Source organism: Pinus tabuliformis, chromosome 3_2, assembly GCF_031772625.1.
Source record: "Pinus tabuliformis cultivar Carrire ecotype Pingquan chromosome 3_2, CPIR1, whole genome shotgun sequence".
NCBI classification, from domain to species: Eukaryota; Viridiplantae; Streptophyta; class Pinopsida; order Pinales; family Pinaceae; genus Pinus; species Pinus tabuliformis.
This window is the reverse complement of record NC_142302.1, coordinates 1,085,107,213-1,085,124,104: the sequence shown is the minus strand read 5'-3', so window position 1 is coordinate 1,085,124,104 and position 16,892 is coordinate 1,085,107,213. Positions and strand designations below refer to the sequence as shown.

Sequence of the window (16,892 nt, the reverse complement as noted above, 5' to 3'; positions counted from 1 at the left end):
AAGCCCTCTTCACCTCATGAAAAGCAAGATCACCCAATATTATAATGATCCTTCTCAAAGACAAACTATCAGCACTTCCTTACAAATTACAAAACTCCAGCCTCCAGATCTCTTAGATGAGGGATCCATTTATAGATGTCTGCAAGGGTGTGAGTCATCTCTAGGTTTTTGATTAGTGTCATTCCACTTGTTTTTCTTCGTTCCACTTGGATATTTCTTGGATATCTTACTCATCCCTAGGTGAATTCAGAGAGGCAAGTGTCATAGGAGAAGTTTCTAGAAGATTCAATGAGCATCCACTTAGAAAACTGTCTCGGACATTTGTCCATTCTTGCTCATCGCACCCTACAGAAGGCCTCTTCAGTATGCATCACACCTACCTAGTGTAGGAGTCAATATGCATCACATCCTAATAGTGGAGCAGTCAATATGGTCTAGTTTTGGCCGGTTCTGAGTGGTTTCTCAGGTGGAACTTTTGGTGAATGATGTAATGAGTTGACCATGATCCTTTAGGGTATGAAACAACACTTTTAGGGGTTAAAGAGCCCTTGGTTTATCAACATATAATATTGGGGTTGCAGTGCCAAAATATGTCTATAACAATTGTGCATGACCGATATCAGGTTGAGAGCACGCAAGAAAAGTAATTTTCTCCTTCTACGTGTCAACCACTAAGGTTAATCATGTAGAATTTAGAAATACCAGTTACAAGTTTTAGGGCATGCGAGATACCGCTTACAGTCTTTCCAAGACCACTCCATCCTTCTGTTAAGACCTGGTGTTAATCTCCTCCATTCCTCTTCCATCATTATTATCTGTCGATGTGGCCAATCCGATTGTTTCCATTGTGCTATTCATTTGAATCCAGTTTCGATTGAATACTCTCCTCCGTTGATCTATTCTCAAATCCAACGGATCTCACATTCACTTATCGGTCGAATTCGCATTACAACAAAAATTTATCTCTACCATACATTGTCTAAGGTGAACTTCATAGGAACTTTGTCCCTTACACTCACACACGCAATTATCAAATTATAGTAAAGAACATATATGTACAAACACAAACACACAGAACCCATATTTCGCCTAGATGTATAATAACATGCATATTTCAATTATAAATAGAACTTGATTACAGGTTAAGGCCTCATGGCCCGAATCACAAATTGTCCTGCAGCTACATTACATACCCCTATCTATATTTTCACACAACATAGACTCTATTATATAGGAAATTACAAAGGGAAGAATCGTTTAAGATCCATGAGTTTCTCCCAAAATCACTCAATCAAACCCCTAAATCTCTCTATTCACATGCATGGCAGATAATTACATTTAATCAAGCCTTCTAGAGACTTATCAATTCCATCAATTTAGCTCTGTTTAAATAGAATTTTCCCTGGTTTACATTGATTGTCTACATTTCCCCTTTCATAACTTTGAATTTAAATTTTGATTAAGGGTGTTTTGATGCTCCTGGATCAGAGACTAACCCTAAGAGAGTGAGGAACTGACATAACCATCAACTCAGGCTGAAGTGCCTTGACAGTCTTGTGTGTTTCAACTTCATCATCAAATAGATCATCATAGACTGGTGGCTTCGAAAGATCAACCATAATAGAGTCATGATCATGATCAGATATGGAAACAATTGGATCACGACTGCCATGATCATAAAAATGAATGATTCCATCGGCATCCTCATGATTAGATGAATCAAATAGAGGGGTAGATGAAAAGCGAACAAACTCATCCTCTGTGTTTCTGGAAAAGACATATGAAAGATCAAGTGGATTTTAAATGAAGAACTTATCCTCTCCATTATCTAATGATGGACCAACATCCGGCGAGTCTTGCAAGTGATCAAAAATGGGTGCATCTGTGGATGAAGACACGCATGCGAAATCGTGGATCGAAGGTTCACTAAAGATGTCAGGAAAGAACAGAGGGGGTTCACACGAAAGGGAGTCATCCTTCACCGAGTGTTGATGCTCAAGCTCCCGCTCATACTCTTTGTGAATGACAATTCATGTTGGTTGTGCAACACCAAATCCATCAGTGGTTTGTTCCTTGTTCACAACAAGTGAAGAGTGCAGAATGGATGAACACAAAACAATATCATCCAAAGGAACAGTCGAGTGTTAAGACAAAGGTTGTAGAATAGAATGAATATGAGAACTCGAAGGACTCACAACCAAATCTATGGGAAAATTGAGTGAACTGATGTTGGGAGGATGTGAAAGATGAACAAGTGTGCAAGCATGATAATCAACATCACTCGGCAATGGTTGATCTGTTGAATGAGGGGAAGGCATACAATCAGTCGAGACAGTGACCACATCCACATGAGATTACACAACTCCCTCACTGAGGAATGTTGAGCGAGACTTAATCTCAAGATTCTTCTTGGGATGGGCAGATTTCTTAAGCCAATACTTGAACAGGTCCCAAAGATAGGAAAATTTTATCTGGCTCCTCAGAGCTTTAAACTGCAAGTCACGAAAGCGTTGCCAAAAATCGATAACCGATTCATGCAGAGCCTTTTGTTGTTGTAAACGTTTTTGGTCAAGATAGTTTGGATCAAAATGATAGAAAGTGTCTTCAATGAGATCACAAAATTGGTTAGGTGAGTGCACGCTATCAGCTAGTAGGATGAGAAACCATCAACATGGAGATTCATGAAGTGTGTGTGCAAGTAGCAAGTTAGCCTAATCGTTAGAACACCGATCTTCCTCATGAAGCATGGAAATAAAATCATGTAAGTACTCAGGCCAGGCCACTTTGTCTTCACCATCATACATGTAAGTGGACAAGATATCGAAAAACTCCCCCGTGATGGTGACATATTCATGATTCAAAAAAAATTGCAGAGGGAGAAGAGTGCAAGAATCCATGAAAGTAAGTAAAGGTTTGAAACTAGGTGAGAGGACATAGCTTGTCATCTAGCCCTCCTTCTAGCGCTAGAAATGTTGACAGTACTGGACCCGCCAACATGTCAGGGGATCTCCCCGGTAAGAAGTCCCAATTAGACCTTAGACCATTTGGTGTAGGAGTCCCAGTAGTGGGTCATATAGCAATGCCTTGACTGCGCTTTAGCACAAAGGCAAGTAATATAACTCTATTGGTAGCAAGGGTGTGACTACTGTAGTGAGTTAAGGAAGGTGCATGAAAGGTTCTAACACAGGTGGGTTGAGATAAGTGCGCCCCTTGGCAACCTGTAATATTACTTAGATAGGAAGGGAACACACGAGCGAAGATACATCACAAGTTGGAAGGCAAGTCAGCCGACAATCCAAAGTGATGATTAAACCAATCAACAGATTTCAAAAAGATTCATACATACTCATACGGAAAAGTCCATATATACATGTGTAAGAAACAAAGTACATATGCCATTTAAAGTAACCAAGACAGCTGGAATATAATGCAACATATGCATGAAATGTGTTGGCTCTTATTATATAAAGAAGTGTAAGTTCCAGTCATACAATACATCCATGTACAAGCACTAGTCCCAATAGTGGAATGTTACTGCCACATCCACCTACTCATCCAATGAGATAAACTAGCTCCGTGAAGTGGAGAAGCTAGAGTGCTTTACAATACTACCCAAGCTCTCTCCAAGATAGTCTTATTGGAACCAAAAGCCTCTACAATGAGTTATGAGGGACTATTTGTAGCAAAGTGTGGGGTGACCCTTGACATTCCCCTTTGTGATAGTTCAACTACCCTCATGACTCTTCACCTACTCTATGACTGTTACATCCAACTATTGACACATGACTTACACTTAGCATGATTTAAAATTACAACACACATGTACCCATGTGAACAAAATAGCTTGAGCAAGCCATGCTAGACATCACTCTGACTTAGACAACCATGGAAGTCCAACTCCTCAACATCCTCATGTTGATTAACAATAACATATTGATGCTAATATCAGTAGTCCTTGATGGTGTCCATGTGCTCCACAGTGACATCCTTCTAAAACCTGACTCTTGCCTCCATAGAAACCGGGTACACTACTCTAGCTCCTTTGTCCAACTCGTTTTAAAGCATGCACATCATTTTCTTCAATGTGTTCAAACCAGCTACATACTTGTGCATGATGTCTGCACTTACGGGAAAGTTTGGGCTGGTGGCAATGTGCATAAACTCGTTGAAGTATGAGTCTAGCTCTAGTCGGACCTGTTTCTTTGTCTTCGTGTGGGTGAGAGTCCCAAGTGATGGGATCACATGTGTGTGGACCACAACATCCATACTCTTGAATACTCGTGCATGGGAAGCTTGTATGCTAGCGATGAACTGCGGGAGCTCTTCATAATTCTGGATTTGACTCTGGATACATGCCTTCAGCTCGACTGCATTGGCCCTCATCATCTTAGGCAAGTGAAGTGGGGCTCCCTTGTACTTAATCGTCCATGTTTGCATGTCATACACAACAGCAGGCAAGTTCATCAAGATACATGCTCTTCTAGCACATCGTTGTTGCCATCCATTGAGATGGACGACTACCTTGTGCATGGTACCAAACTTAGAGTATAATGCTTGGATAACTGTGTCAAGGGACAACGCTTCATCTAGTGTTACCTCCTTCAGTTTTGCTCGGGTGGAAATTGTCACCAAGTCTCCTCCTTGCTTGGTCGTTTGTAGTTCCTTTGCCATCCACTCATTCTCACCTATTAGGAAGCAAACACTTGAGCTAGTGGCTTCAACATACACTCTAGTTTCATTGGCCAAGGCAACTGGATGTTTGCACACATTAGTCACGATCACTCATTCCTCAACTTTCGCAAGAGACATATGATCCTCCGGAGTTGACACTCTGCGAGACTGCATAACTCTATGTTGGGATTCGTCGAATGAGATTTTGTGCATCTCTTCTTCTGGCTGATCACCAAGGATCTCAGTGCCTCCTTAGCCATTTGAGACTTTCTCATCATCTAGATACATTGAAGCGGGTGAATTGACCTCTTTGTCATGAGGCATGAGGTCAGTGTCCTATTCCAACTCTTGTTCCTCCATGTCTACATCCAATTGTTGAAGTGCTTGTTCTATCTCATGAGCGAAGTCTTTCCCCTGTGATGGTTCACCCTATTCATCTGATGCCATTTGTTCTTATGAATCAACTACTTGTACGGGAACTGCTTCATCTATTTGCTCATGTTGCACCCCCTACTATATCTGTTGCTGCTGCACTTCCCTCTCCTATTTGTACAATTCTTGTTTCTTTCGAAGTTTCTCCCAGAAAAACCAATTACCAAAAATGCGACCAATAGCAGCAAAGAAGTAAAACCAAGATGCCTGAAGGATTAGTCATACCTTATTCTAGACCTACCAACCTTGGATCGAACTCAAATAGAACTTAATTATGTAGGAGATTTCGACTAACACATTAATTTCAGGATTAATATGTTGTTGTGAAAGTTGAGGAGCCTTTGTGTTGAGATTTCGGATGCACTGTAACTAAGAATTATTAGCATCCCCTCAAGCTCACCAATCTTCAACGATGGCCTCCAGTTAACCAAACCCTCAATGTCTGAATGAGAACCATCTCTTTGCTTCTCCCCCATTTCCAAAGAAACAAACCAGATGGACATAAAACTTAAGGTAATTCTATTTACAATGGAACATAACCAAAGCCATTTCCACCATATGAGGTTCATACCCTCCTTCATTTTTCTTTCCTCCAATGTTGAACTAAGTTAAACTTTCCTTGCATTGAAATGAATTTAATCTTCATGTGAGTCCGCATGACGAAGGTGTGCCGTGCGACCCCACCTTAATAGTCAAGGGAGTTGGTGCAGTGACAAGGACTCTCCTGATGACCTCATCCCTTCTTTTGTTCACTCTATCAAGGATGTTTTTATTTAAAAAAAAAAACCATGCATTCTTAACAAAAAATTATTGAATTTCTATAATAAATAGTTAATATGAATTAGTCTCTTCAGAGACATTGATAAAACTAGAACAATACAAAGAAGATGAACATGGCCCCTGTGGAAGGATAATGCACACAAATAAAAAAATGGTCCAAAAAAATAAAAATAAAAAAATTAAGATGAATTTAAAAAAAAGTAAACCTCCTAATCATTGTTGCATACATCGATAGGTAATATGAATTTAAAACAAAAAAATCTAGCCTCCAAATCATTGTTGAAGAATTATTTGGTTAAATAGATTATGTCCTTAAAACAAATAAATGTATTTGTTTTCTAAATTGAAATTATTAGTAATGAGTAAAATGTTATACTAAATTTTACAATTTAGTATAGGAAAAATGTTGTAGTGGTAATTTATATGTGTTAGAGAAAAAAATGTCAACTTTATTTAAAAATATTAAAACTAATAAATAATAATAAGACTAATAATTGAATTCAATTTGTTATTTTATAATTTTATTTTTGTTAATAAAATTACAAACCGTTTTTCCAAATATATATATATATATATATATATATATATATATATATATATATATATATATAGATATATATAATTAATAATTATTTAAATTAGTGGCCGTGATATGTTTAAATATTATATTTAAATTTTATTAAATATTATATTCAAATTTAATTGATAAATTTTGAAATAGAAAAAAAAAACATAAATAGTAGTTACAATTTTTTCCCAACAAAAAATCATAACTTTAATTGAGGAACAAAATTACATTTTTGTAGATGCTAAAATTCATTCAATAATGCGAGTCGATGACTAGAGCCCAATAAGTATATCATAATAAAAATTTCAGGACTAAGTGTAATAAAGAACACTTATGTACGTCTTTCTACCTTTCGACAATTACAATTGTTAAATGATTTTCATCTACCCTCAAAAAGGCTTTTTTTCTTGAGTTTGAACTCTCAAATACATGGGATCATTTTACACCTCCTAGCTCCAATTGTGGGGGTGTTTCCTCCTCTTGTTCCACTATGATCTCTTCTTTTACAGGATAACCCTAGCTTTGGACTATTGTTCCTCTTTCTTCTTCCCCTCCATTGACTCGTGTGCCTTGTTGTTCCTGAACCTCCACATTTATATGATTCTACAGTATTTCATCACGCTCTTCTTTTAAGAGGTGTAGATCCGGAACCTACCATCCTTTTGGCTTTTGAGGTTCTTTCTTTTTCCTATTTGGATCTTTCTTTTCCTGAGGAAATGTTATTTGTAAATATCATGTTTGAAATAAAATGTGAGACCTAAATGCCCCGTTCTCAAAATCTAGTGGTTGGGCCCAATAAAAACTTTTATGAATCAAGTGAATGCAGTCAAGTAAGCCTTTACTAAGGTCTACCTCTACACATATTTTGGCAAAGGTAAAAATTATTTTTCCAAGTTTTTCTAGATCTATTTTTATGCACTTGTCCAATGTATTTCCAATTCCCTCTAATACTTGGTGGTGCCAAAAAGGAGGAGGAAGGTTATGTAGCCTTACTCAAATTGGAATATTGGAAACCACCATTATGCTAGTATCAAATCCTGGAGACCATGGAGTTATAAAAAGGCCTGCTTTGCACAAAACCAGGGACCCTCTTTTAATACAAAATCCAGGTCCTTCTGTGTGTCAAATTGTGCAACAAAAATTCCTTTTGAGAAAAAGTGAATGTGAAAATTAGGAGTCCAAGTAGAGAATATCCATTGATGTAGATCCTTCAATTTGGACCTGTTAGCCTTTTTGGCATGTAGCCCAAAATGGATCCAAATATTCTCTCTAAGTCTTCAAAAGTTAGTAAAATCAGGCTAAAGATCAAATCAGTCACAAGAGGAGAACCATTAGAATGGAAAAAAAGCACTATTGGGAGGCAAAAAATAGATAAAAACAGTGAAAAATAGAGTATCGGAGGCATAAACAGTAAAATGCACAACAGCTGTCAGATCTAGTCGATCAACGGTCTAGATCTGATTAGTGGGTCGGAATCGGCGGTGGCAATCGGTGGTATCAACACTGACTACATGAAACTTGCGATGGCGATCGGCGGAGTCAACATGGACCATCGATCAAGCGCGCATATCTACGGCCCATGTTACATCGCAAGATCGCTATTGGAGAACACAACAGAGTGCTCACCATTGGCCCAGGGCACAAGTGATATGCAATTGTGATCAATCGCATTGGTAGATCGCAATCGGGGAAACATTATGGAGCAGGGCCATTATACATGTATATGCGCGATGCGATTAGCTGAACCCGATGGCTATATATGCATTATTGCATAGATTTTCAGATCCGCCGAAAGGCATTTGTTAATGTATTTTCACATATTTTGTTATTGAACAAAATATAAAGGGACAACACCGATGCAATAAAACCCAGACCCGAAGGGTTTCGGGAATGAAAATATATAATATTTCAGATTTGCGAAAGCCATTTTTTCAGGATTTTTAGTGGTTTTTAACGCATTTAAAAAAATACAAAAGGAAACCTGGGAAACAAAGCCAAAGTGACATGCAATAGTGATTGAGGGCAGACCCGATAGAGGAATAGACCATATTTGAGGGATTTTGAAGTCCAAAATGAACTGTGTTTTGGCAGAATTTCACAGTGTTGCAGCATTTCTCCGTGTTAACAAAAAGTGGCCATTTAAAGGATTTCAAAGGCCTGATGCACTCATCCATACAAAGGATGGAGGGATAAAAAGCCACATCATGATGCAGCCAAAACCAAAAGAAATGATCATGGAGCATCGCTGGCACGAGCGAGCTCCCTGACAGCGCAACAAATTACCAGAATGCAGTTACTCTGCTAGTAGAAAATAAACATCCGAGCTCATGCGTGTCTAGTCATGGCATCAAGTCGTTGAGAAGATAGAAAGGATAGATTAAGACACTTCGAGCCTTTGAGAGCCCAGAAGCATTGTAGAAAATCCTATAAATGGCTGAAAGTTAGAAGTATGAAGGGTTCAACTTTGGGAGACTGTGGAGACTCTGCTCCTCTATCTTCTCATATTAATTCCAGCAATATAAGCTTCTTTTGTTGTTACATGTTCAATTTCCATTTTCTCCTATGTTCTATGCTTGCACTTGAATAGGTTATTCATATTTTCTTCTGTGTCTAATGCCAGATAACTGTCATCTTATCTCGGCATTGATAAATTAGATTTGCAAGCTTCATTTGCTTTCTGTAGTTAGCCATTCATATGTGTTTATGTATGCATCTGCTGATACAGTTAGTATTCTCCATCTATCCATTGAATCTATAAACTATTGAGCATTAGTGGTCTAAAGCCTTGTAAAGCTTAGGGTGTTCATGCATGTCTTGAGTGAAAACAGAGTTGAAACAATGATCTGACTTGATCAAAACCATCATCCATTCCAATAGTTCAGAGAACAATATTGAAGATTTATATGTTACCAGGCATCTCTGAGGTACAACCTAGGAGAGCTTCCTAGAGTGATAACATAATTGGCACCGTTGCCAGGGTGAGGAAACTAAAGCTCATCTTCCCTGGGAGATGACACAAATCCAGCTTTGATGATAGACAAAGTCTGGGCCCTTTTTCAGTTGTAATCATCTATCTAGTGACTCTACTGGAGGATGAACCTCTTGGTGACTCCACTTCATAGTTCTGGCTCAGTTTGTGAGGCATACTTGGAGAAATCCTTAAAAGCCACAAGTTGACCCAGTATCTGACCCTAAAAAAATCATCAAAGAAAGAAAGGCATTGCAAGAAGGATCATCAGATCTAGGTAGCTCTAAACAATATTCTATATCTCTTCAAGGAAATCCTGTAATAGAACAAATACATATTGAGAGTATAGCATCTAATACTAATAGTGAAGAAAAAATCTCAGAGATTCATAGAGCTCCTTATTCTTTAGTTTCTCCTTTTGTTCTAAGTTCGAAGGAAGCCTCTCCTCCTATCCATCATACTCCTTTAGTCCTATCAGTCACTTCTCAACCCTCTGTCATTCAAACTTCCAGTACCCTTATAGCCACCACAGCTATGGCAAGTCCACAAGCACCTACCAAAATGAAAAGAATCATAGCTGCTAGGTATGGGCCTCTAATACTACCCACTTCTTTGAATGTCATGCCTACTGGAGAATATCAAAAGTATAGGCCTATGTTCATTGGGACTGAAGGTGTTTTAGCTGAGGAACATCTTGAATCATTCTATAGCTATGCTGATAACCTGGACATTAGTGAAGATGATGTGTGGATGAGAGTCTTTGTCGAAAGCCTAGATGGAGAGGCTAGGAAATGGTTCAGAGAACTGACCCCAAGGTCTATAGCAGATATTGAGGCTTTAGATGATGCATTCCTAAAACATTTGGGGGATAAGAAGGATCTACTCTACTACCACACCAAGTTTGGGAACTTAAAGAGGGAAAATGGTGAGTTGTTGTCTGATTTTAATAAGAGGTTTAACCGCATGTATAGCAAAATACTAGCTGAAGTAAAACCCACCACCACCTCTGCTAAACTCACCTATGCCAGTGCTTTTGATTCTAACTTCTGTCTACTATTGAGGGAGAGGTGCTGTGCCCTTTGGCTAATATGCAGGATGCAGCCTTGGAAGTAGAATCAAACATCATGGCTGTAGAGAAGCTCAAGGGAAATGTTGATAGAAGGAGACAGAGGGGCAAGTCTTCATCATCTTTAGATCCCAAGACAGATAAAATGACCAAGATGATAGAGTCATTGGCCTCCAAAATCTCCAAATTAAAGGTTAAGCAGCACCCTGGGAAAGGAAGAGTTCCTAATACCTTTGCTCCTAAAAATCCAAATTCATATAGAGGATCTAATGAGCAGTTGCAGATTATGCAAAGAAGCAAAGATGCCAATGAAGACCAAAGGGTGAAACCCCTTTCCAGAATGTAGTCATGGAAGAAGAGCAGTTTGAAGAATATGATGAGATCCATTGTCTTGAAGAAAAAGGCAGTGCCTCCCTTTTGACCTGAGCTACCTAAGAAAAGTTATTATTCAATGACCAGATCAACCAATAATGGGATGGTGAAGCTATTCTGCAAACTAAAGATCGGCACAGATATGATCAGAGGTCGAAGATCAATAATGCCAAGGAAACTCTTGTTCAAAGAGCTATTGTCCCTATAGTACAACAAGCTAATAAGAAGAAGCAACCATAGTTGATCCCATCATCCTGAAAGCTCCAGCTCATGAGGTGAGAAGCCCCAACAAGTCTCCTTCTCCTTTTAGTTTTGAATCAGAAATCCAGAAGCTAAGAATACATATACCTTTGATTGAACTAGTGAATAATGAGTCCTTAAAAAGATCCATCCTCGAGGCCCTTGAGCTTAAATCCATCCAAGCCTCCACTGACTATGTAAATCTGCAAGATGACAAACTAGCTGTTGTTCTCAGCCCAATGATTGAAAACTATGATGACAGCTCAGCATCATTCTATGTCTCTTTGACTATTCATGACAAAATCCTTCACAACTGCCTTCTGGACACTGGAGCCAGCCATAATCTAATGCCCAAGGCTATCATGGATGAATTGGGTCTTGACATTACCAAGCCTTATCATGACCTGTTTTCTTTTGACTCTAGAAAAGTGAAATGTTTGGAATTAATCAAAGACCTAGCCATCACCTTGTATCAGCTGCACATGAAAAGCATGATGGTGGATATTGTGATAGCAGATGTACCCCCCAAGTTTGGCATGTTTCTCTCTAGAGGTTGGATCAAGAGATTAGGTGGAACATTGCAAAATGATCTGTCCTATGCTACTGTCCTAGTTTTTGGAGGTGAGAGTAGGAGATTATACACATAGGCTCAGTTGGATTATGTCATTAGTGATGAAAGGAATCCCACTAATCATCCTATTTATGGTGTTGAAATTGATTTTGGAGCTTGTATTCTTCAGATTGAAGAATCCCAGTTGGCCTCCATGCAACTTAAGAAACCAGTTTTCCAGATCGCAGAGGAAGAAGGCCCACAAATTTGGGACATTTTCTTTGATGGAGCTTTCTCTAAGGAAGTTGCAGGGGCAGGTGTAGTCCTTATGTCCCCCACATAGGAATGCATGCATTTATCTTTCAAATTAGCTTTTCAGGTCATAAATAACATAGAAGAGTACGAAGCCTTGATATTGGGCTTAAATGCTGCTAAAGAAATGGGCATCAAAGGTCTGAAAGTGTTTGGAGATGAAAACCTTATCATTTAGCAGGTCAACAAAACTTTCCAAGCAAAGCATCCGAGGCTGAAAGCATACACAGATGAGGTATGGAAGCTCAAGGACTCTTTTAATATTTTTCAACATTTCTTACATCCCAAGAATGAAGAACCAACTTGTTGTGTATGCTAGCAAGTTTATTCCTCCTTTGCCTCCTAAATTGACTTATGAAGTTCAGGTGAAATATAGACCATCTATGCCTGACAATGTTAAATACTGGAAATTTTTTGAAGATGATGATGAGATTAATAGGTTTTTACAAGTCGTTGATGAATTTTTTGAAATGCACATCAACCAAGAAAACGAAACCATGTAAGAATGCAACCAGTCCAAGCTAAAGGACGAGATTAGCTGCAAAAGCATTGTCCTACTACCTAGTAACTACATACCCAAATGATTGGTTCCCCTAGAGAAGTTGTTTGATCATAATGATATACCTTATAAGATTGCCAAAAAATAAAATGAGTCTATTGTTCATAAACATAATGTAGGGAGTCTAGCCCATCCAAAGTACATAAATCTGTCCACCCACTTGTCTTCTGCCAAAATTTCTGAGTATTGCACCCTGATGAAACAATTTGCTGATATTTTTGCTTGGGAATACAATGATCTTAAGACCTATGACACCAATGTCATTCAACATAAGATCTCGCTAGAGAAGAACACCATCCCTTTAAGCAGAAATTTAGACCTATTAGCCCTCTCTTATTGCCTTTGATTGAAAAGGAAATCAAGAAGCTGATGGATGCCAAGATCATAGTTCACCTAAGGTATTCAAAGTCGATAGCTAACCTTGTGGTAGTAAGAAATAAGGATGGAGAAATCAGGCTTTGTGTTGACTTCAAGAATCTGAACAAATGCTTTAAAAAAGACAACTACCCCGTGCCTAAGATGGAACACTTGCTGCAAAACGTTTCAGGGGCTAAAGTCATGTCTTTCTTAGATGGATTTTCATGTTACAATCATATTGATGTGCATCCATAAGATTAGGAAAAGACTGCCTTCACTACTCCTTGGGGCACTTTCATGTACTCCAAGATGCCTTTTAGACTAATGAATGCTGGGCCTACTTTTTAGAGGGCCATGGACATAGCCTTTGTGGGAGAGAAGGACAACTTTGTCCTTATTTACCTTGATGACATAACTGTCTTTTTCAGCACTCATAAGGACCATTTGAAACATTTGAAGAAGGTGTTTTTAAAGTGCAGACAGTTTGGAATTTATGTGAACCCAAAGAAGTCATAGTTTCCTCTAGAAGAAGGAAAACTTCTGGGACATATAGTTTTTGCTGAAGGTGTGAAGAGTGATCCAGCAAGAGTTCAAGCAACTCACACATTTTCCATCCCAATGTCAAAAAGGGACATTCAATACTTCCTGGGTAAGATTAAATTTGTAAGGAGGTTCATTCCAAACTTTGCAGATCTAGTGAAGCACATCACTTCCATGCTGAAGAAAGGATAAGAAATAAAATGGACAGACACTGCAAGAATCTCTTTTGAAGCCATCAAACAAGATATCATGGAAGCTCCCACCCTAATCAACCCAAATTACACCAAGGAGTTTTATATCTTCTCTTTTTCCTCTTATGATAGACTTGCAGCAGTTCTGTTGTAGAAAAATGATGAACGCGTAGAGAACCCTGTGGCCTCTTTCAACAAAACTTTGAGGGATGTTGAACTAAGGTATGACCTTATTGAAAAACAAGCTTATGATCTCATAAAATATTTAAAGGCATTCATAAATTATATCCTGCATTCTAAAGTGATTACATATGTACTTTCGGCCTCAGTAAAAGATGTTCTAACTTAGCCAGATATTGATCGAAAGAGAGCTAAATGGATTGAAAAATTCATAGAGTTCAACATAGAGGTGAAGCCCTCCAAGCTTGTCAAAGGCCAGGGCTTGGCTAAGCTTATGGCTAAGGAAAATTGTAGTTTGGTAGACATAAATTGCATGGGTTCAAATTCAGGTGATGAGCAAACAGAGGAAGCAGCAGAAGAGCAAGAGCAAAATCAATGTTTGGCTGAAAATCTAGCCACCTGTGAATGGTATTCCAATATAGTTCATTTTTTGCAGAAGCTAGAAGTCCCTCCAGGGCTTAGCTCAAGTCAATCCCGGGCATTAAGCTCAGATTAGCCAAATTTTGCATTAATAAAAACCTATTATATTGGAAAGACCCATCAGGAATCCTCTTGAGATGTCTAGATAAAGGAAAATTTGTGGATGTCATGCACCAGTTCCATTCTAGCATCTATGGAGGGTATCATTATTGGAAAACCACAACCCACAAAATCCTGAGAGCTAGGTATTATTGGCCTACTCTATTCTCTGGTGTGTTTTGTTTTGTGAAATCTTGTGACTAATGTTAGAGGTTTGCAGGAAGAAAACAACTAAAATCTCTACCCTTGAAACCAGTACACATCAATGGTCCCTTCCAGCAGTGGGGCTTGGATTTCATAGGTGATATTAATCCACATTCCAGTGGCCAGCACAAATGGATCTTGGTAGCCACTGATTATTTCACCAAATGAATTGAGGTCGTGCCCACTAAAAATGCTAATCATCAGGTTATCATAAAGTTCTTGAATGAGAATATTTTCACTAGATTTGGTTGCCCAACCAAACTAGTCACTGATAATGCAACGAATTTTAGGGAAAAAGAATTGGTGGACATGTTTGAATCCATGGGCATTCAACTGGTGCATTCTACCTCATATTATCCTCAAGGAAATGACCTGGCATAATCATCTAACAAGAGTCTTGTAAGGATAATAAAAAAACTATTGGAGGACAACAAAAAGAGCTGGGATTCCAAGTTGAAGTTTGCACTGTGGGCAAACAGAGTTACCAACAAAAATTCCATAGGAAATTCTCCATTTAAGCCGGTTTATGGCGCTGATGATGCTTTTCCTATCCATTTGATTCTCCCTGTTGCCAAATTATTTAAAGAAGAATAGGATGAAATGAATGACATGGTAAGGAGAATGAATAACCTGGTTGAATTACAACAGATTAGAGAGCAGCTATTTGAGAAGGCAAAAGATCATCAGAAGAAAATCAAAGAAACTTTGGACAAGAAGGCAAAAGTAGAGAATTTCCAAGTTGGTGATTGGGTTCTCAAATGGGATGCATTAAAGGAAAAGAAAGGTAATCATGGTAAGTTTGACTCCTTATGGACAGGTCCATTTGCCATCACTCAAATTCAGCAGAACAATGCCTTTATTCTGCACAGTCTGGAAGGAGAAGATGATTTTGGTGGCCCAGTCAATTGGCGGTTCTTGAAACTTTATTTCATTTAAGGCTTTAAAGCCTTGATATTGTAAATATGTTTTTCAGTTTTTATTTTTTATGCAAAATAAACTCCATGCCCAATGGAACACTAAGAGATAGATTTGATTTTGGTTTTATAGGAAAGGCATTGCTCTGCAGTTCTTGAAACCTCACAGGGAGGATTTCATCCCCAAAAGGAGCCTGTGTTTTCTTGTTGGCATGTGACCCAATGATCCAGGTGGATCTTGGTGGCCACCTGCCAAGTCCAGCTGGACCCCCACCATGGTTTCTTTCAGCATTTTCAGTTTCCTTAATTGTAGCACAACTTACTATTTTTAGCAGTTTTTCGGATCCTGAACTTCTGGAGCCGTTTTGAGGCCCTAAACAACGTTTTTTTGGAAATATAGGGCAACATGGATCCATGGACCCATGTTACCTCCCAAAGTGGTAGTTCTCGGATAGATCTTTCTAACGAGCTATTGTATGCATCAAACAGAGATCGTATGCCAAAGTTATGACCACGGGAAGTTGATGTACCAATTTAGCCAAACGAGGCCCACAGTTTGGCATTTCATCTTCTAGGGTTAGGTTTTGGAACGTTAAGGGTTTTTCATTGTTTCTCAACAATAAATAGGCCTTCGAGCCTCATTGTAAGATAGTTCAGAGGCAAGTAGCCACCACATCTCTTCTCAGAGATAAGCTACCACCGCCCTAGTTGGTTTATTTCCATTACTATTTGTAAGCATATTTTAGTATTTTACATTAATGAAGTGAAGTATTATTTCCACTGCGTATCTGTGTTTATGGTTATCTCTGTAATTTTTTGCGTTCCTGTTTAAGTCTTGATCAGTGGTATCAGAGCGGTCTGCTTTTTCTCTATTTTTCTTTGCATGTCCCCAACGAGGTCGGGATATAAGGAGTTAGGGCTTGAACTGGTCGAACCTTTACGAGACCAACCTCGCAAATCCCGACGGCCTCCTATGGCGGATGAGAAGAAAGACGAGGGGGCAGGAGATCCTATCAAAATCTTACTCGAAGAAGCCCTCGAGCGACAACAAAACGCGATGATGGACAACTTTGCCCAAATCCTTCAGCGGCTACCCAAAAGCGACGCATCAACTTCCATCAACTATTCTGGAAATGCCACGCACTTTGAGGTACAAGTTAATTTTGAAATCCCCATATTTGAGGGTCAGATAGACGCAGATGCCGTAGATAAATGGTTAAATCTGCTGGAGGGTTATTTTTCTGTTCATGAATTTTTGAGTCGGGAAAAGATTGTTTTCGCTCTTCTCAAAGAAGCCCCCCACATTAAGGACTGGTGGGAAACCTACTGTGAGCAGAAGGATGAAAATACCAGCTCACTATTTTCAGCCGCACCCACCTCGAATTCATTCCGAGATGCCATCAAGAAGTAGTACTACCCTGTCGGAAGCTATGAGGATGAATACATAAAATGGACCACGCTACGGCAGG

General features: G+C 38.9%; 1 non-coding gene across 1 annotated transcript; it reads left to right on the top strand.

The window, feature by feature from the left end:
* The first annotated feature begins 5,947 nt into the window (after nucleotides 1-5,947).
* LOC149184446 (U6 spliceosomal RNA) lies at nucleotides 5,948-6,049 on the top strand. The gene has a single exon (XR_016257899.1). It is a non-coding gene; the product is annotated as a U6 spliceosomal RNA (small nuclear RNA).
* Nucleotides 6,050-16,892: the final 10,843 nt, after the last annotated feature.